We start from the raw sequence: 22,297 nt of genomic DNA on the forward strand, positions 1-22,297 counted from the left end.
GCTTAGTTATTTAAATAGTGGAAGATAGGAGATCATTTATGAAACCATTAGAACTTTGCCACCAGTGGTGGTATATGATAGGAAAACAATGTCTAATACAGCTTTCATCACCCAAAAACAGCTTTCTCACTATACATAACTCTCAATCATATTTGCTTTTTCCTCAAACTTCTCTGGGGCCTTCCCTAATAAAACTTTGAAGTTTCCTTCCCCCATGAAATGTGATTGACCCCAGCTTCTCTAATGCAATTTCTGGCTTAAGGCTAATAAAAACTAAAGTTTTTTTTTTGTTTTTTTTTTTTTATTCAGGGCCTCTTAGACTTAGTGAGTATTGTAAACCACATAAGTCATTATCATCTGATGATATTGATCAGGCATATTTTGATATGTAGGCAAAGGAAGAATGATAAGTGCCATGGTATCCTTATTGCACATTGTTACTGGGTCAAGGCAAAGTAAATATCCTTTGTTAAATGTTCAGTGAGTTCTTACTGCCTCAGTTTGTCCCAAGCTGGGCTTTAGAATAATGCCTAAAATGTCATACAACAACTATGTATAAACAAGTATTAATTGGAGATAATCTCAGAAGGAAGGCAAGGTGGATGAGGAAACTTTTCTTGAAGCTAAGACTTAAAGGAAGCCAAGGAAGCCAAAAGACAGAAATAAGAAGGAAGAGAGTTCTAGCATAAGGAATAGCCAATGAAAATTACCTGAGAAGTGATGTGAACTACTATTTTTCCCTGTTTGGAAGAAACTCATCAGGCTTTTATCAGATATAACCAATTCCCAAACTATTCTGTTTGTATAAAATGATTGTGAGGATGGGATTCTTTTGTCTATCTCTCAAACTTCTGTGCATCTTTAAACAATTTTTGAGTTATTGATTAATAGATCTTTAGAGAGATCTGGGACCTAGTCTGCCAGGTACTTTCCATCTGGCTCTTTGATCCCCACTCTGAGCTTTCTAGCACTTCATCTCCTCCTTGACCCTTCCTTTTGAGTTCCGACTTTACTTTCCTGGTTTCCCTGAGAAACCCACAAGGTGGTTATGGTTACTACTAACCCCCATTACTAACTACACTTTTAATTATTATTTTTTACTCATATTTGGTCCCTGCATTTTTAATCTGCTTGTGAGATTTGTTTTCTCCAGACTCCAAGTTACGAACTTCCAACTACTCATTCAGTCTGAAGATCATGGGGCAACTGACTTGGACACTCAATATTTCCTTGATGTCACTGCTGCCACCTTCAATGTGATGATTAAGAAATCATTTTATTGCATAAGATGGGAAAAAGCCACATTGAGAAAGGTCATCCTTGACAAAGAGTATTATTATTTTCTTGGTTCCGTTTTCTGGAGGTCTTGGAGCAGCCTTCGTTTCAGTTCAGTAACCACCACAAGAACCGCCAGGTATTAAAGTCCAAATTCTTTATTATCTCCTTCCTGGTGCTGGGCAGCTTTCTGGAGAGCCTTTCAGATCAGCTTTGGTCTCAGAGGAGAAATGCAGGAGGAGAGCCTGCCATCAGGAACCTGACTGAAGGTGGAAATGAATCTGAGAGCTTGGCTTATATGCTCTACACTGAGTATAAACCAATCATTATACTAGGAAACCATTATTTGTTGTAAGATTAAATCAATGATATTGAACTTAGAGAACTATTAAGCACCATGCTAAACTAGATAACCATTGTCTCATCAATTCCACTTAATACTTTGAAAGAATCCTTATTTCAAGTTCAGAGTTCTGGCCTATAACAGAGAATAGTCAACTTTTTTATGAAATTTGAGCAAGAAAGAGTACAGGAGAATATAATTTTTGAGTTTTGATGGATAGAATATAGAAGGGAGTAAAATGTGAGACAAAAAGTAACAGGACACAAAGGAGACAAAGAAAGGAGAGAAGTTATGTATTACATGCTATGGGGAGTACAGTAAGTTAAGTAGGGAAGAATAAAAAGATAACCACTATGCAGCCAAAAAAGCACAGATAAATTATTATAAATCTGAAGTAGACTCAGTAATCGCAGTTGTTTCTATCCCTCTCCCTCACATTTCTCTCTTCCCCAATGTGAAGAGCATTAGGATTTTTTATAACTAATGAGATCATTCATATCAGAGAGGAATTGTGTGAATGAGCGATAAAATTTGTCAGGAAGGATGAAGTGATACAGGCTATATTACTGAAAGTAGAAGGATAAGCATGATTGCTGGAAGCAGGAACTGAAAGGTTCAATGTCAAAGATAAAGGGTATTTCTGAGGAAGAAACAATAAAGTAGAGAGAGCTTCTCTTTCTGATATTTTGTTTCAGTACCTGCTTCTAACAGGATAAAACCATTTTTAACAAGTGATTCTATTACTAATTGATCTTATTCAACAGGAAAAGTCCCATGTTACTTGATGTCACCATTTGCACCAAGTAATTAGTAAGATGTTTTGGTTCAACTTGATTTTAAGTTTTCAAATCATAGTTCTATTTAGAAGAAAAGATAATGAACTTTTATGACTAGGAAAAAACACAATAAGATTAAATTGCCTTCATGAAAAAAGTATTACAAATCAAATCCTCTTAACATTATTGAGCAAGCAAAAAAAAATCCTACATGAACATCAAATACTCTAGCTTTCTCATTATTCATGGTAAATATCAGTAAACATAAATTGTTCAAGGTTTTTCTGAAATCAACCTCTCATTTCTTATGATACAATAATATTATCTTACATACTGCATCTTTTTCAGCCATTCCCCCATAAATGGCTATTTCCTCAACTTCCAATTCCTAGTCACTACAAAAAAGAGAAGTTATAAATATTTTTGTACAAATTGTTCTTCTCTTTTTTAAAACCTATGTGGGATAGTGGTAATGCTGGACCAAAGGGTATGTATAGTTTAAAAACCCTTTGTGTATAGTTCCAATTTGCTCTCCAGAATGGATGGATCAGTTCACTACTCTACTAAGAGTTCATTAGTGTCCCGGTTTTCCATCATCCTTTTCAACATTTATCATTTTCCTTTTCTACCATATTAGTTAATTTGGTTGTGTGGAAAGGTACCTCAGAATATTTTAATTTTCATTTTTCTAATCAAAAGTGATTTAGAGCACTTCTTCGTAGGATTATAGATAATTTTAATTTCTTCATCTGAAAACTGCCTGCTTAAATTCTTTGATCATTTGTCAATTGAAAAATGATTTGTATTCTTATATGTCAAATATTATTTTTAAATACATATTTAAACATCTACTTATGTATATACACACATATGTATATACATATTTTATGTATATATAGAAGCATCTAAGTTCTTAAATAAAAAGTAAATTGTATTAGAGGCAGAAACAGACATAAAAGCAATAATTGTTTGGGACCTCTCCATTCAGTTCCAGACATTCTAACAAAAACATACACAAGAAAGAAATTAAGAACCTCCAAAAATTTTTCAAAAAATCAGAATTCTGGTCCTTAAGAAATGAGAATGAAAAGGGGTGTACATATTCTTGATTATTGTGAAAGCTTTACAAAAATAGACCATGTGCTATGGAATAAAAATCATATAAATAAAAACAGAAAAGTAGTCATATTTAATAGGTTCTTCACTGTCCCTAATATAATGAAATTATAATTAATATGGGTATTTTTAAAAAGATCAATACAAAGAGAACAAATAACTTTTTCTTAAACTTTGGTGAATCAAAGAACATTATAATTACAGAACTATTACAGAAATAATAGGTTATGTCATAAAGTAAACTACAACTATAAGTCATTGGTAGAAAACTCTGTGTGTGTGTGTGTGTGTGTGTGTGTGTGTGTGTGTGTGTGTGTGTGTGTGTGAAATATCACTCCAATCAAAAGGACTTTTCAAACTTTGTCTAATGTCTATTAGAAGAGATCCTAATAGCATGCAGCTTAAAGTATAAACTCCTGAACTTCTAGAAAAGTTTTTCATTGATCATGCTCTCTAGTCCTAAGGGTCTTGGAAGTTCTGGGATCTGAGGTTCAAGGTTGGTATCTAGTACTAAATTGGGGTTAGTCCTAGTCTGGTGTAAGAAGATATATTACTGTATTAGAATCTGTACAAAATAGCTACGATTGTACTAATGTTTTTGGAGTGAAAAGTTGGAGTGAAAAGATAGAACAAGTACTCATAGTCCATTATGATACTTTGCCACTCCACAATTACTCTATTTGTGATTACTAGCATCCTCTCAGTACATTTTTGTCTCTGCTATTTGTTAATACTCCTTCAGATACTTGAGATGACTATCAGGTTCTCCTAAATTTTCATTTATTCAGGTTAATTTATTTTAGCTTTTAAATGTATTTCAAACAAGTACAAAAGGAATAAAAACAGAAAAAATTGCCATGTGTACAACATAACATGAGAGGATTCAAAAAAAAAAAAAGCCTTAAATTTCCAATTCAAGAAAATCTATATGTAGTTTTCAAAGATGTCCAGTTTTTCTTTGCTTCTTTGTAGATTTTCTTTTGCTCTGCTGTGAACTTGGTACTTTATTTTTCTTCTCCTTCCTCTACCTAAAATAAGTGTGAAGATTTATATGCATATGTGTGCATATATACATAGATATTTACATACATATATATGTACACATGTATAGTCATACACTATGATAATTAAGATTAAGATAATACTATACTTATTTGCACTTCTCTGTTTTTCTGAAGGTGGAAAACATTTTCTTTCATAAGACCAAGTCTTTCCATATTTTTCTAAATCAATCAGTTAGTTCATCATTTCCTACACCACAACAATATTTCAACACAAGCACAAAAATCTAAGAGATTGTCAGTGAAAGTTTTTCCTCCCAATTTTCTGCAATTCGCCTATGCTTAGCTATATAGGTCTTATTTATACAATAAAATTTTAATTTAAAGTAATCAAAATTATTCATTTTATATTTCAACAATGCTTTCACTTAATAATGGTTTGAACTCTAATACTACTGAATCTGCTTCCTTTTCATGTTTTCCTTGGTTTCTTTAAAGTTCCTGATCTATTGTTCTTCTAAATGAACTTTCTTATTGTTTTAACTTAGCAAGATTATTTTTTTAGTAATTTAATTGGTATGTCATTACATAACTAGTTTAGTAAGATAAAATTCTTGAATGTTTTTATTATTCTATTGGCTTTACTTACCTATAAGCAATAAACACTATTTCAATTATTTAGATATAACTTTATTTCTATAATAAGTGTTTTATGTTTATATTTATATTCCTGTGTCTGTTTTGGAAGGTTTATTCTCAGGTTTTTTTAAATAGTTATTTTAAATAGTTTAAAACAATATTGAATAATATTGCTGACATTTAGTTTCCCTATTTTTCTATTTTGATGAAATCCATTTTAGCTTTAACTTTGTCTGAAATTATTACTACAATCCTTGCTTTTTTATATAATAAATAAATATACATATATGTGCTTATTTTGGATTTAACATATATTTTTACCATGTTTAACATATATTGAATCACATGCTCTCTAGGGGAGGGTATGGAGGAAAGGGGAGGAAAACTGCAACACAAGGTTCTTCAAAGATCAATATTAAAAAATTATTATTCCATATGTTTTTAAAATAAAATTTCAATAAAAAAACAAAAAAAATTTAAAAATTATCTTTGAGAATTTTTTTTTTAAATCTTCAAAATTTTCTTCAATTATTTCATCAACTTAAATATTAATGAAATGTTTCCTGGGTTCTCTCAGTTCTCTCTTTCATAATGCATCTCTAACTATGCAGCCTCATCAGAAAATTCCTCCTAATATCAATCTTAGATCATTCTTGCAATAAGACATCCTGTCTCCAAAATATACAAGAAAAATAACAATAAAAATGATCTTTCCGTTCTAAGTATCATTACCAATCTTTCAGAGTATTAGGGGTTGTTTTTTGTTTGTTTGTTTGTTTTTTTAAAGGCAAATTGTGTATTCTTCCCCCATTAGATTTTAAACACCTTGAGTTTTGAGATTGTATCTTTTACTTATTTATATCCCCAGGGCTTAGCATAACAAATGACAGAATAAGGATCAATTCTCTGCTGCTTATGTTAATTCTGTTCTGACAATTAATACCAAGAAAACAGAAATTGTACATGAACCAGCATCCTACCATTCATTCATGGAATCATGGATTATAGCAAATAGAGAAGTTTTGAATGCTGTATAAGTTCACTTACCTTGGCAGTATATTTTCCAGGGATGTACACATAGATGATGAGGTTGATGAATGCATTGCCACTGCTAGCTCAGTGTTTGGGAAGCTCCAAAGGAAAGTGTAGGAGAGAAGAGATATTAGTCTGGCTATCCAACTGAAGGTTTAAAGAGCCATTTTGCTGACCTTGTTGTATGTGTAACCTGGCTCAGGTACTGGCACCTCACCAGGAATTTAAATCACTTTCATTTCAATTCTTAGGAAGATTCTGAAGATCACCTGGCAAGATAAAGTACCAGACACTGAAGTCCTTTCCTGAGCAAACTTCATGCATTTAAACTCTGCTGCAGAGAGTGCAAGTTTGATTGCCAAATGCATGTTTGCCTAAAAGACTATTTTATAGAGAACTCACACAAGCACTCACATAAAGATCAAAAGAAGAGATTACAAGGACTCTCTCAAGATCTCTCTGAAAAACTTTGGAAGCAATTGTAAGACATGAACAATAGTGGCAGAAGACTGTTTGGCATGGTGTATCTACATCAAAGAAGTCATTACACAAAACACAACTGGAATAGCTCAAAATGTGAGATTGACAAATTTATATACATCTCCATTCCAAATGCTCACATAAAGTATCTGTTCCTGCCACATGGTAGAGCCTTCAGAGTTCATATTGATCTGACCAGACACAATCAGACTCACTGTTCCTTGACTTCAATATAGTGATGTCATTTTGGTCCTTCAATGATGAAGAAAAACCAATCTATCAATTATATTCCATGTACCATGACCTTTTGGGGATGCAAAAAATAGCAAAAGATAGTCCTGGTTTTCATTTTTTATTGTTATTTTGATTTGCTTTTTATCCTACATACTCCTCAGGCTTCTGTTATCTAGTCTTCAGTTCATGTTATATTTTCTTCAAAGATTATTTATTAGATGTAATTTTTTAAATATTGTGATCAGTAAAATATACATTTAATACATCTGTTTTTCTTTATTTTAATATCTTTTTGTAGTAAAGATGCCATGAATTGATGAGGTTTGGCACAGGGCAGAGAGTTGTGGGAACTCCTTCTGGTCAACACAGGTCCTTCATAAAAGAATTTACAAACTCGAAAAGTTAGACTGGCAAAAAGAAGTTTATAGGCACTGAGAAGTCAGCTTTTGCTAGGAGGCTAACTTCCAAGTGACAAAGTCCTGTCAGAGAGATAAACAGGGGTGTGTGAACACTGAGAAGAGGGGGTCTCTTCTCAATGGGCAGGGTCCTGGTTGGCAACTATGCCAAGGAGGGATTCCTTGACAAGGAGAGGTCCTTTGGCCTGGCATGGTCCTGCTTTTTAGGTCCTCTGCAAAGTCCTCTTAGGGAAATGGAGGCTGACACTGAGAGAAGAATGCCTTCTCAACAGGCAGGGTCCTTAGAAGCAGAGCAAGCTGCTTTGGACCTTCTGCAAAGAAATGAGTTTAAAATTGTCCTTTTTATAAGGAAATCTTGAAACTGAAGTTCTCATTAAATGAGATTCCCTCAATGCTGTCATTGCCCCCAAGCCTAGATGAGACCACTTACTGGGAGTGGTCCTGAGCCAATTTTCAGCTCTGTAGGGGTCAATAGAAATCTAGATCTCTAGCTAAATTAGACTACATAAGTTTGAGCTAAGTAGGGAGTGGTCCTGGACTCAACTAGTTCCATCAAGATAACAGAATGAAACCACTTTATCTTGATTCCCTGGTGTGGGTTTGTCCCAGAGGAAAGTTTCAAGGAGAGTTTCTCAAGCATTTCTCTCAAATTCAAAGTACGGCTTCAGGGTTCACCCCATCGGAATGACTAAGAAATATGGACAGTTTTCTATTCCTAAATTTGTAATTGTCAGGGATTTATGGGATTCTAATTTTTCAAAAGTTCTAGACTTTTATAAAGTTCTATTTACCTTTTTCTTAGATTTCTCTAAGTGTCAATACAGTACAAGGATCTGATATAAATTATCATAGTTTTATTTTCTAGTTCTTCCATTTCAATTAACTTTTTCCTTAAGTATTTCAAGACTATGCTAGTTCTTGTGTGTGTGTATGTATCAAAATCATTTAGTATGCCTTTATGAATAATGCAATTTCCTGTTTATCTCTTTATTTTTTTTTATTATGTCTGTTTCTACTACAGCTTTTTCTCCAATTATCATTGCTTTCCTTACTTTAGAATCTACCTCAAGTATAATGGATTTACTCTAGCCCTTTAATTCTGTGAATGTATGTGTATCAGGTGTATTTCTTTGTAAACAACATTTTGTTGAATTCTGCATTCTAAACCAGTCTGTTATCATTCTTGCCACAGAGCTATTTCTTGCTTTTTGTGTTGTTTGTTGATCTTATCTATAGATGATAGCTTCTCTTTCTTATTTATTCTCCTTCTCTTTCCATTGTCTCACCCTCTAATCTTTGTTTTCAATTAATCATTCCTTCACATTCTATCTATCTATGCTGGAGTTTGTTTGACCTGTGACTAAACCATCAGTTATTCCATCTTCCTCTTTTTTCTTTCTCTGTCTCTATTTTCCTATTTATCTTAATGCATTTCTTCAACATTCTATTCATGAATATGTATGTATATATGTGAGGGGGGATGTCTGTGTGTCTCTCTGAGATAGACAGAGAGTAATAAAGAATAACAGAAAGAGAAATGGAGAAAGAGATGTGGAAGGGGGAAGGAGGTACAGATGGAGGGAGAGAGAAAAAGGGAAAGAGGAAGGGAGAATCATGAATATGAAAATGAAACTTGAATCCACAAAAATTGATAAGAATACTAACTAAAATAGAATAGAAGAAGAAGAGAAGAAGGTCCAGAAAAGACTAATCATTTGTGGCACAAATGATTAGTGTGACTTGGACAAATGTACATCAAAGGAAAATGAGAAATAATAAACAAGAAAAGAAAGAAACACTAGTGCCACAAAAGCCAGAGAGAACAGGTTTTTTACAGTTTTGAGGTTTCAGAGAGGTTTGTAAGGACAAAAACTAGGAAAAGATCATTAAATTTGGTCTTCTCAGATCAGTAAGAACTCTAGAGAGAGCATTCTCATTTGAATGATGAGATCAGAAGCCAGACTCTAGAATTAAGGTAAGGATAAGAGAAAAGGAAATGGAGGTTCCTATTATAGATAGCCCTTTCAAGGAATTTACCTACAAAAGGGAGGAGAAATATGGGGAAATATTGGGTATGGATAAATCAAAAGAGGGTTTTTTGACAGTGGAAGGAAATGGGCATGTTTGTTACCAGTAAGGAAGCAATCAAGAGACAAAAAGAGATTGAAGATATGTGGTAAAGTGCAAGATGATAAGATAGGGCATTTTACTTGAGAAAACAGGATGGAATGGAATCACTTGTTCACTTAGAATAGTTGGCGTTAGGAAAGAAAAGAGCTACAGGGAGAAGGCATTTTAGAGATGTGAGAAGATACAATGGATTAATTTTTTTTTTCAGTAAAATATGAGTTAAGGTTTTCAGCTGAGAGATATAAGAAATGGAAGACCTCAGAGGCTTGAGGAGAAATGAAAAGATTTGGATGAGATAGTGCAGGTTGCAAAAAGGTGTGAAAAATTGCCTTGAAGCACTGAAGATCCATTTAAAATTACATAGTATAAATTTTAGTTGATACAGTTATATGATTTTCTCTGGCTTCATTTATCAGCTCCTTTGAAAGTCCAAAGAGAATGGATGATGAGAGGGTTCCAAGCCTGAGGGGTAATAATAAGGGGTAATGAAGTCAAGAAAAGAGGACAGTTTCAAATTGAATTTGTTCACCAAAGGGTAAAGATAGTGAAGGGAAGAAGATATAGAAGGTGCAGGGATGAAAGCCAAGGAAGGAAATAAGAGATTAAAGAACTGGAGGTCGTAATGTGGACAAAGAACAAGGTTTGAGTTTAGGATGCAAAGGAAGAATTAGCATGTGAATAGATTATGATCAAAGAAAGACTTTCCGAGCTCATAAACATGGAAATTTAGTATTTGTGGGCAATGATCAAGGTTATGATCATTTTTGTGTGTTCCTGAGGTAATTTAGAGGAGTAATAAGCCATGTGAAATAAGTTGAACAAATGTGTGGGTAATAGTTGAGAAGAAGAGAAAAACTTCATGGCTCAGGTAATGAAGTCATCATCACCTGACTTGAGTCTTGATGATTGTAGACTAATAATAATAATGAATACCTGGAATTTATGTATAGCTTTAAGTTTTACAAAGTCCTTTACATATGTTAACTCATTTGAACTTCACACTCACTACTTTGAGGCATCTTTAGCTTCCACTCAGAATATAGATAAAATACCTGTGCTTTCCAACATGAGAAATAAGGAAATGTGTTTCAAATAATTGTACCTTAAAACTGTATATCAGATTACTTGATGTCTTGAGGTAAAGGACAGAGGAAGAAAAAATTGGAAAACAAAGTCTTACAAAAACAAATGTTGAAAGCTGTATGTATTTAGAAAATAAAAAAAAAGTATTGAAATATTTTTAAAAGTTCTGTGCTTTCTACTACTTCCATTCAAGAATAAGGGAACGACTAATAATATTTTAAAGGATGTGCCTCAGGGACACAATAATGGAATGTTAAAACCTAAGGGTCAAGATTCCCCTTAAGTAAAAAAACAACAAGTATGCCAAAGTACAAATTATCTTGGATTCTTTAAAATATTACAGACTAAGAAGAGATGAAATCATAACTGAGGAAGCTGCAAAATGATATCTAGTGACTAAAATTATAAATGGAAATAGCAAATAGCCTAGTAAAGAGGAAGATAAAAAAAGAACAAATGAAAAAGCAATTTAAATGATACATAAATGACTTTTGGCAAGCAAAAACTTTGATACAACCATATGTCATTAGTGTCACACGTTTTATGACAGTATATTCAAGTGTATATTCTTGTACTGCTCCTACACTGAATCAGAACATTTGAACTTGGCTAGATAAAACCTGAATTTGTCCTTGTAATTTGTTTTCTGTAAGCTGAGTGTTGGATATTGTGCTTTAAATTATTATGTGTCTTACTTTTGTTGTGTTTATAAGAATGGATATTATTCCAAGTAAATGTGCAAAAGTTGTACTGTTTAAAGAGCTTATTTCACTGACTATTAAACATGTTACTGTGGCATTTGGTGAGGGGAAGTCAAGAGTTTAAGAGATTATTCAAGCCCACCATTAAACAGAACCAATCACATTAAAGTTCAAGAAAACTATAATTTAAGTTGAAAAATAATTCCAATAACTTAATAACTGCATTGTCAAAACAATTAATCCTCAGAAAATAATCAAAGATTTTCAGAAGAAATCTGGCAGCTGGATTTAATTACTATTGGTTTTTTTATAATACAGTATAGACTTCTTGAAGAAAAAGCACTTGTCATGAGCTAGAGCTAGACAATACAAAAACTGAGGTTATTAATAAATTAAAAAATATTTTTTGCTGATAAACTTTTTCATCAAAAGTTATACCAAACTACTATAAAACTATAAAACATACACATAAAAATATTTTGGAATTTTTTTTTTGTTTTCAGTGGGCATAAAAATTTGTCTCCTTTGAGAAAATGATGAACTCTGAAAAATTTATTGATATATTCAGAAGTAGAAACGTTCCAGAATTACAGAAATTATACTGCACCTAACCACACATGACAAATCATTAGGAAATTTATCCAGGAGATGAACATGAGCATACTTCAATGATTTGGGAATTTATTTGATTTAAACTTTATTGAAAACCTATGGGCTAAAATTATGACTATACATGTAAAGATGTACTGCTTATCAAAGGTACATTATTAAATATATCAAATGGCATAAAAGTGTACTTTCATCATGAATAATAATAATAATAATTGTCAAAATCTTTCAAGCTTAATGAGAAATATCCTAAAATAAGTTATTGCTGCAGAAGGACTTATTTCATGACAATTCTTCATAAGAAGCAAAAAATTGTAAAGTTTATTGAGTTTATTTATTTAATTATTTTAATGGTCACAAGTAATTTTCACATCACTGTGTTAAATGCTTAATATGTGCTAAGCTCTATGGATAAAAAGAGAAAAACAAGACAGTACTTCCTCTCAAGTAACTCACAAGTTCATGTCTACCCAGGTCTCACACACACATACACAGACCTTAAGTACTTATTAATTTAATTTAGTAACTAGAATTGCTAATAATTTGCATTATGCTCTTATATTGCATGTATTGCTATGATGCTACCTAGGATTGTCATTTTACCCTATTATGTATTATTTTGCATTTGATGCTCTGTCATGGGCATAGGAGAGAGGCTTGTAGAAACTGATTTTTGTAAGGGATTACAAAATTCCAAAACAAAAGCTCTTCTCAGTCTCAGTAACAGTTCTTCTAGCAAGATTGACTATCTTTTGATGAGGTCTAAGTTGATAAAGACATTGAAAGCATTGAAAGATATATATATATATTTAGCTCAATAAGGAAAGGAGGGTATCTTAATATTAAGAGCAGGCTGCAGAGTTTTCAGCTACTAGCCAAGTATTTTTTTAAAGGTCCTCAAGAGAGAACACAAGAAAAGTCAGGAGTGTTAGGGCTTCCCCCATTTATATGAAACAGCAAAACAATGGTGACAATAGTAATAAGAATATTGGTAATCTGTTCCAAATGAGATCTCATGGTGGCTGGAGAATTAAAAGCTAAAAGGTAAATATCAAAGTAAAACTTTTTCAAAATTTATGCTGTTATGGGCCAGAACTTCAAACAAGGTGCTAAGTCAGTGGAATTGATAGAGACAATGGTTGTTTAGCATGGTGCTTAACAGTTCTCTAGTTCAATACATGTACTTAGTACTTACTATAGTTCTACAAGATTCACATCTTTGATAAGAGAGCAGATAAGCTCAGACAAACTCAGCCAGAATCAGAACTAGGGAAGACAGTGGTGACAGACTCTCCTCCTTCGCTTCTCCACTGAAACCAAGATCCAGAAGGCCTCCAGAAAACCAGCCGAGCCTCAAGTGAAGGAGATAAGACTTTGAAGGAGAAAATAAAGGATTTGGACTTTAACCCCTGACTACTCCTGTGGTGATTACTGAACTGAAACGAAGTCTGGTCCCAGAGACCCCAAGAAAACCTCAACAGAGAACATTACATTTCAGAGACAATATTACATTGTGAGTTCTTATTTTGGGAAAAATAGGGGGGAAAGTATATGTGTATACATATGTGCATGTATAACATACATTTTTATACACATATATGTGTTTATAGGTATGATGTGGTGCAGTCCTTAGGAATATTATAGAAATAACTCCTAGGCTACTTGATCTTGGGAATGATATAGCAGAAACCCTGGTAATAGTGTTGCACCACAATTCTCTTTTTTATCCTGACTTAGTTTCCCTAATTGTCCTCTCTCAGTTTCCCTAATAATCCTGACTCAATTTCCCTTAATTGTTCTGCCTCAATCACCCTGGTTGTAACACCACTCTTCCCTCCTAATCATTAGAACTAATATAATTTAGGACTGGTTATGCTAAGATTATAAACTATAAATATTTAATCCAGATAAGGAGAAAGGCCTTCTATCATGACCCCAGACCTTCCCTACTTACAGAATGTCCAGTGCCTCCCCTCACCTTGTCAGAACCGGATTGATAGTCTGTTCCCATTCTCAGTGCTCAGACTCCACCCCTGCCTCAGTTTGCCCTGGTAGCTGAGAGCCATGTGCACATATATTTCATGGGAAACTCACATTAGCTGCTGGATGCTTTGAGACATCAGTCCTGGGGGCAGCATGTCCTCAGCATAATCTCTCCCTCTCAAATAAAATATTAAAAATTCTCTAATCCGTATCTTGCCTCAGTTTCTCCAGCATTACAAAGTAGAGACCTCAATATTTTTCAAGAAATTGAATTACTCACTTTTCATTTGGAATTATGGTAAAACATGAAAACTGCATGAAAGAAACAAAGAATTAGTCATTCTTTTCAAGAATTTAAATTAAATTTAAATTTTGTATTTGACTTAAGTTAAAAAAAAGACCTAGTCATTCAAAAGCAACATATATTTGTGTGTCTTCAACAACAATACTGTATGAGGATGTATTCTGATGGAAGTGGATATCTTCAATAAAGAGAAGATCTAATTCAGATCCAATTGATCAATGATGGATAGAATCAGCTACACCCAGAGAATGAACACTGGGAAATGAGTATACACTGTTTGCATTTTTGTTTTTCTTCCCAGGTTATTTATTTTTACCTTCTAAATCCAATTCTTCCTGTGCAAAAAAAAAAAAAAAAAAAAAAAAAAAAATCGGTTCTGCACACATATATTGTATCTAGTATATACTATAACATATTTAACATGTATGAGAATGCCTGCCATCTAGGGGAGGGTGTGGAGGGAAAGAGGGGAAAATTCGGCGCAGAAGGGAGTGCTAGAGATAATGTTGTAAAAAATTAACCATGCATATGTACTGTCAAAAAAAATTTTTTTTTAAACATATATATGCATGTGTGTGTGTCTGTGTGTCTGTGTCTGTATCCTTATCAAATATTCTGATGATTAAGAGGGAAGGGTGGTTTTTCAGGATTGAGCAGAACAATTAAAAACTGAGGCAGAATAATTCAGGAAAACCAAGGCAGGACAATTTAGGGAAACTGAGTCAGGACAATAAAAGAGAACAATAGTTTGCATTCTTTTGATATATTTCTTCTTATTTTTTGCATGGTTGAAGTCATTATGTTTATTGCTTCCTATTTGTGATTACCTCACTTTGGAGTAATTCCCTTCATTTATCACTAGACTGAATTCTATTTTTCCAAAATGCACCAATTACCTCTTTATCTTGGAAGATCACTTCAACTATGCAGCTCAAACCTCAGATCCCTCTCTGATTTGATTACTCCTCCCACCTCAATTTAAAATGGGTATTCAAACTTGCCAATGTCTTCACTTCCTCCTAAAATACATTCTCTGTACTTCATAATGTTCCTGTGCTTATTACTTTCATCAAGAATAAAAGAATAGCAACAGTAAAAAACAATGATCCCTTTAATCCACCTTGTCTTCACCCCAAGAAAATAAATTCCTTCAGGGCAGTGACTGTTTCTTTTTGCTTGCTTTTATATTCCTAGCATTTAGCATAGTGCCTGGCACATAGTAAGCACTTTATGAAGGGTTGTTGATTATTAACTGAATTTCACTAAGTCTTCTTATAATTTTCTTCATGTATCAAATCCTTTGTTCCTTATAGTATATTAATATTATAACTTTCATGTACCATAACTTGTTTTCTCAAACAATAAACATCGGTAAACATAAAAATATTTTGTTAAATAAATAAAATTCTTTACTACTTAAAAAAAAAACTTTATTATAAATATTTTGTTGTGTATAGAGCCCTTCTTTGTGTCACTGACCTCCTTTGGGTTTATATTTGGCAGTAGGATTTGTGCATCAAGTGGAATAAGCATTTTTCTCACTTCCTTAGCACAATAATTGTACTAATTTACAACTTCACCAAAAGTAATTAGCATGATAGTATTTTTTTACTTCATATACTTCCTCAATATTGACTTTTTTTATAATCATCTTTACAAATTTGTGTATATTGGGTAAGCATTCTGATTTGCTTTGATTTATTATTCTTATAAATAATCTGGAGCATTTTTTCATGTGATTATTAATTGTTATTCTTTTGAGAACTATTCATATCTTTTGATCATTTGTTGGAGCAATAGCTTTGGGCTTTACATATTTCTATGTTATCTATATATGTTGCTTTTCAGGCCCTTATTAGAGATATTTGATGTATGGATTTCCCAAGGAAACTATCATTATTCTAATTGCATCAAGTCTTTCAATTTCATTTATCATTCAAATCTAGTTTTCATCAAGTCTTTCAATTTCATTTAATAGACAGCTATTTTTTTTTGTTTTGTAATTGATTCTTTTATTTGATAATAAGCCATACATATAAAAGGCACTATATCTGATTTCTTTTCTACTTTTTATGATATTTTCAAAAGACAATCTATCATAATAACTACAGAACAAATGTGAAACCAAGAAAACCTTTGTGCAAGTCACATCTCTGAAGCAGAATGGCTTTATGACCCTGAGTTACTCAATTAATTACCAAGTGTTCTAGGCAACTCTATAAGCAAATAAATTACAGGAAAAATGCTGATCTCAATTGGAAGAGTGTTCTTTTACCAATGAAATTGCAGGTCCAGTTCCTTTGCTATGGTTTTTAATAGGTTAATCTATTTTTGTTATGCCACAGTTCTCAGTCTCCTTAATTATCCTGACCAAGTCATGACTCAGTTTCTCTGCTTCAATCAAAGCTCAGTCTTGCAAAACCTCCCCTCCCTTTTTATCAGAATATTTGAATCTCTATCTTGCTCACTTTCTCTGGCATTACATTTTCAGTTGGTTTTATAATGTTGGTTTTCACATAACCTCTGCCAGATTGTGCTTAAATTTTCTTTCTAATTATTACTAAAGGGGTCTACCGCCCGCATCATTCCTTTATTACCAAATAGGAAATTCTTTCCTTGTTAATTAATGGTTTCAGGTTTACACAGAGTTATTGAACTCAGTTATAAGGGTGAGATTGAAATTACCCCTCCCCATTTAGCATTAAAAATGCTTTAATTATGTTTCCTCATTTGATACTCACAGAAACCATGTGAGGTAAAGGTTATTATTATCATCCCTATTTTATAGATGAGGAAATTAAGATTAAGAAAAAATGATTTGTCAAAGGCAAGACAGTAGGTCTCTTCAATGAGATTTGAACTTTCTGACTTTAAGTCCAATACTAACCAAGTAATTATTATATTGGGCCCAACAATTTATGAGAATTTCCTAAATGCATCTCTTGTGAATTAACATTTTTAAGTTCTTGATTTAGGAAATTTGACTTCTATTTCTCTTCTTCTAAATCCAAAGATATAATGATTTGTTAAATTTTTTAGGCTACAAAATTTTGTAACTCAATTTTTGTGGGCAATTTTGTTTCTTTGATTTTCTTTTTGTGTAAAAATATTTTTTTAATTTGTTGGCTTCCCAGATTTACTTTTTTAGTTTTATGCTTAATTTTTGAATATTTTCTTTCCTCTTAAAGTATCTAGAGAAATACTTTTTTGCCCAAGGACTAAATTCCAAAAGTTGTTCTATGTTGCCTTATTTATTTGACTTTCATGGATATTTTTTTTTTGGTTCTTTAGTTCTCATTTTGAAGTTTAAATTTTTTAGTTCAATTAAATCTTATACTTATCTTCAAATTCTTTATTGATTTATTGATTTTTTATTATATTGTGGTCAGTAAAGGATTTTTTGCTTGCTTTTTCTTCCACTTTATTCACAAATTCTTTTTACTCACTCAAAGTGGTCTCCATTTTTTTTTTTTCCTGAGGCAATTGGGATTAAGTGACTTGCCCTGGATCACACAGCTAGGAAGTACTAAATGTCTGAGATCAAATTTGAACTCAGGTTCTCCTGACTACAGGGCTGGTGCTGTCTCCACTAATTGCCCGTTTCCATTTTTTAAAAAGGTATTCAAATTTGCAAAAATAAACAAACAAATAGAGCACACATCCTCATGGGCTTGGAGTCTAGAAGGACAAATTTCAAATTCAGCTACACACACTCTCTGAATTCTGTCTGCTTTAGTTTCCTCAAAAGTAAAATTTTGATTACAATAGCTAGCACCTACCTCTTAAGGTTGTCATTAGGATCAAATGAGATATTTACAAAGTACTTTGCACAACGCCTTTCACATAGGTGGTACTTAATAAATACTCATTTCTTTCTTATTTCCTCCTTATTACATAACAATAAGGTCCATTATAAAACATATTCGCTGAAAAAAATATGAAGAGCTCTATTTTTAAATTAAGCTATAAACTTTTCAAGGCAGCAGATAGCACTGAGGCACTAAAATGTTATCTTAAGCTTAAGAGGCTCTTCGTATTAACTATGCATGACATTGTGGACAACAAAAATGTAAAATAGTTCCAGGAAGTTAAAATAGTTGCCGCTTCTAAAGTTCACAAATTGTTTTAACAAAAATATTTTTCATTAGTTTTGTATGTATAAAAATCTATGTGAAACATATTTCAGCTATAGTAAAAAAAAAAAAAAAAAAGCTTTGTTAACTTATTATAATTAATATCATGAAAATAAGTTCAATTATTTTAATAGGGTAGTTTGTTGAGTTAGTATAACTGAAAATGTGGTGAGAATGAGTTTTAATCTTTTAACATGATAGTTTGTCAATTTAACATTACTGTTCCTTTTTAAATTGAACTGTTCTGAAAAAGTTTTTTCATCAATGAAATAAAAATACCAAATATGAGTTGGTAAATATGTGAATTCTTTAAAAAAAAAAAAAAAGCTGGAAAACATACATAGAATCTTTAATAAAACAGATCACCAAGGGAAAAAATTATTATAAATGACTTTATTAGTAACTTTGAAGTAAACTACTAATAACATCTGGTAAACAACTTTGAATAACTTAGAGAAAATAAACTAAATCAAAACAACTTAATAAAATAGAGTTTGCACATGGATTCATTTGTGCTTATTTGAGAAACTACCTAATTAATGGAATGAAACTTGTTCTCACTATATCATCAATAATATTAAATTAATATATTATCCCACTAAGGTAAAAGAACTTATTGTTGTTACATCATCACTTTTACAAAAATTAATAAGCATTATCACTGCATTGGACTCATTTAAGGGACCCAAATATTGTATGTAACATTTTGTGGAACTTTGTACTATGAAAATCTATGAAAGACAACTAAATACGTTAGGAATTACCTTTTAGTGATATCTATTTAGTCCCTCTGTTTTTGAGTAAGAGAGGAATTCTCTCTAGAACTTCCTGTCTTGCTGTTTTATAAAAGATATTGGCAATTTTTTCTGTGTAATAATTATGACCCAAATTTTATACAATTTTTGAAATAAGTCAAAATAGTACTCAAAATAGTAAGCAACTGCAGTTTCTCTTTGAAGAAAAATTCTCTAAATCACTATTGATCAGAAAAATGCAAATTAAGACAACTCTGAGATACCACCACATACCTCTCAGATGGGCTTAGATGACAGGAAAAGATAATAATGAATGTTGGAGAGGATGTGGAAAAACTGGGACACTAATACATTGTTGGTGCAATTGTAAGCTGATCCAACCATTCTGGAGAGCAATATGGAATTATGCCCAAAGTTGCTATCAAACTGTTCACACCTTTTAATCCATCAGTGTCTGTGCTGGGCTAGTATCTCAAAGAGATCATAAAAAAGGGAAAAAAGATCCACATGTTCAAAAATCTTTGTAGCAGCCCTCTTTGTACTAGCAAGGAATTGGAAACTGAATGGAAGCCTATCACTTGGAGAATGGCTGAATAAGTTATGGTATATGAATGTTATGGAATATTATAATTCTATTAAAAATGATCAGGAGGACAATTTCAGAAAGATCTAGAGAGACTTATATGAACTGATGCTAAGTTAAGCGAGTAGAACCAAAAGAACATTGTACACAGCAACAAGATTATTCAATGATCCATTCTGATGGATGTATCTCTTTTCAACATGATGATTCAGGCCAGTTCCAATGGTCTTGTGATGGAGAGAACCATCTGTACCTAAAGAGAGGACTGTGGGGATTGAGTGTGGATCACAATATAGTATTTTTTGTTATATTTGCAATATAGTAATTTTCTGTTGTTTGCATTTTCATTTTCTTTCTCATTGTTTTCCTTTTTGATGTGATTTTTCTTATGCAGCATGATAATTGTGGAAATATGCATATAAGAATTACACATATTTAACATATTGGATTACTTGTCATCTAGGAGAGAAGATAGAGGTAAAGGGAGAAAAAAATTTGGAACACAAAGTTTTACAAGGGTGAATGTTGAAAACTATCTATACATGTTTTGAAAATAAAATAAAAAGCTTTTAAAAAAAAAGAATCATGACATTTTCAAAAACCTATGTGATAATTTAAAGGATTCCCATTCTCAATAAGTAGTAATATGATGTGTGTTGGAGATAGAAAAACAAAGGCAACAAAACACTTCTCCTAGATACCATGATAAAAAGGAGAAATTGAAATTGAAAAAAAAAATCAGATTCTAATCCTCCCTCCCATGGAAGGTCCATATAACAAATTAGCCTTTGTTTCCCTTAATACAGACTTTTTGATTTCTGGTCTCTAACAATTATGAGATTCTTCTACCAACTATTCTGAGTTGAGTTTTTGCTGTGATATAGTTATAATTGAAGTGATTCTGACTGCTGAGGATGCAACAGAATAAGGAAATTGTGATTATGATATCCTTGGGAACCACACACCCCCCAAAAAAAATCTCCATAATGATAAGAACTAAGAGTTTCTGGTCTCTGACCAGAAACCATTTCACAAACTCAGGCTTCCCACTAATAATATATCAATTCTCAAGAAGATGATGATAATCTAGCTCATTTACTCCTGTAATCTCCTACTGTTATCACCTACTCCAAAATCTTATTATATGAAAACCCTGTTGAAGTCAGAAACAAATTAGAACAATTTGTTGCCATTTAATAATTCACTGGGTAAAACAGTCCAAATCAAATTGACTGGGACTGTATAATAATAATATTATAATAATAAGTTTTAAACCATTGTGATGGACTGTTAGAGATTTTTCTAAAACATTCAGGCAGTCTAATCCAAAATTTTCAGTTTTGCCTTGTAAATTAAATTGAGAAGCAGCCTTGGTAACTGAAGTATCCCACTCTCCTTCCTGGGGATTTAAAGAATTTATGTGAATTTTACAGTGAAGTATCCTTCCCTATAATCTAGCAGAGGGGAAAGAACCTGAGTAAGCAGTAGCAATGAACAGACAGGCATCATTCCCAGCTTCTCCTTCATTTAAGGAAAAATAATGATAGTATTGGAAAAATAGAGATAGTATCCTAATTATAAAGGCTGGGTCCAGTGGCTAAGCTTTCATGAAAAAATACTTCCATTAAGAAGGTATATACTACAGAATCCCTTTGGGCCCCCCAAACAACAACCTATCCTCTCTGTGTACTTATTCATAATCAGGCATATTTATAAGAATTGTTTTCATACATTTCCTTAAGCTATGATTAATTCTGATTTTGACTTTACATAAAATCCATGATTGCCCTTGTTTGGAAATGCCAATAGTTATATCAAATTCACATGAATTTTACAATAGAGCAGGATCTATTCCTTTGCCTGGGGAAACTTAGGAACTTAGATGTTATTAATAATATAAATTAATATTAATATTAATATTAATAATATAAAACACATACTGGGAAGAATTCAAAATTCAAAATGAACTGAGGGTTCTTTTTATCTCTAAATTAACAAGTCGATTATAGTAACAGGTTGTGATTATTAAAGTCTCCAACTCCTATTCAGTGAAACAGGGGGAAAGCCCTGAACAAAGTCAAACCCAATAAGAAATAATAGGCATGGTCTGGAAATATTCAGTCCCAATTTCTTTCCAAAAGGGAAAAAGATGTGGGAAAGAAAACATAGTGAGATAATTCATTTGTTCTTTTGGTTACAGTATATTCATAATGGACTATTGCCAATTAAATGAATATTATATGTATTATATGTATAATCACTATAATTACTGTACTGTTCTTTAACATATTAACATATTATAAGAGGTAGCATAACAAGAAGAACAACAGTATAGAGTAATAAATCTGGTCAAGAATTTTTTTCTGAAACTCTGTGGTTAAGGAAAGCCAGAACTCAATTACAAAGACTTTCAATACATTTGAGTTCCAAGAAAATGCAAAAGTCAAAAAGTTCACTTTTAAAAGCCAATGCATCATTATCGGTGGAGTTGTGAACAGATCCAACCATTCTGGAGAGCAATTTGGAACTATACTCAAAAAGTTATCAAACTGTGCTTGATCCAGAAGTGTTACTACCGGGTTTATATCCCAAAGAGATGTTAAAAAAAGGGAAAAATGTTTGTGGCAGCCCTTTTCATAGTGGCTAGGAACTGGAAATTGAATGGAGGCCTATTAGGATTACAAAGTGAGAACTCAGGTTGTCT

At 32.4% G+C, this 22,297-nt stretch overlaps 1 protein-coding gene across 24 annotated transcripts in view; it reads right to left on the minus strand.

Annotated features, from left to right (window-relative positions):
• The window catches only part of LRFN5 (leucine rich repeat and fibronectin type III domain containing 5), a 263,784-nt gene that overhangs the window by 67,470 nt on the left and 174,017 nt on the right, over window positions 1-22,297 (minus strand). For 18 of the 24 annotated variants that reach the window (XR_012486541.1, XM_074290656.1, XM_074290655.1 and 15 more), the window contains one exon: window positions 6,198-6,281. The exons of the other annotated variants lie outside the window; for them this stretch is intronic. The gene's annotated coding sequence lies outside the window, so the exon portion shown is untranslated. The remainder of the gene's footprint in view (window positions 1-6,197; window positions 6,282-22,297) is intronic. 24 annotated transcript variants of the gene reach the window in all.

This window comes from Sminthopsis crassicaudata, chromosome 2, assembly GCF_048593235.1.
Source record: "Sminthopsis crassicaudata isolate SCR6 chromosome 2, ASM4859323v1, whole genome shotgun sequence".
In the NCBI taxonomy this organism is placed as follows: domain Eukaryota; kingdom Metazoa; phylum Chordata; class Mammalia; order Dasyuromorphia; family Dasyuridae; genus Sminthopsis; species Sminthopsis crassicaudata.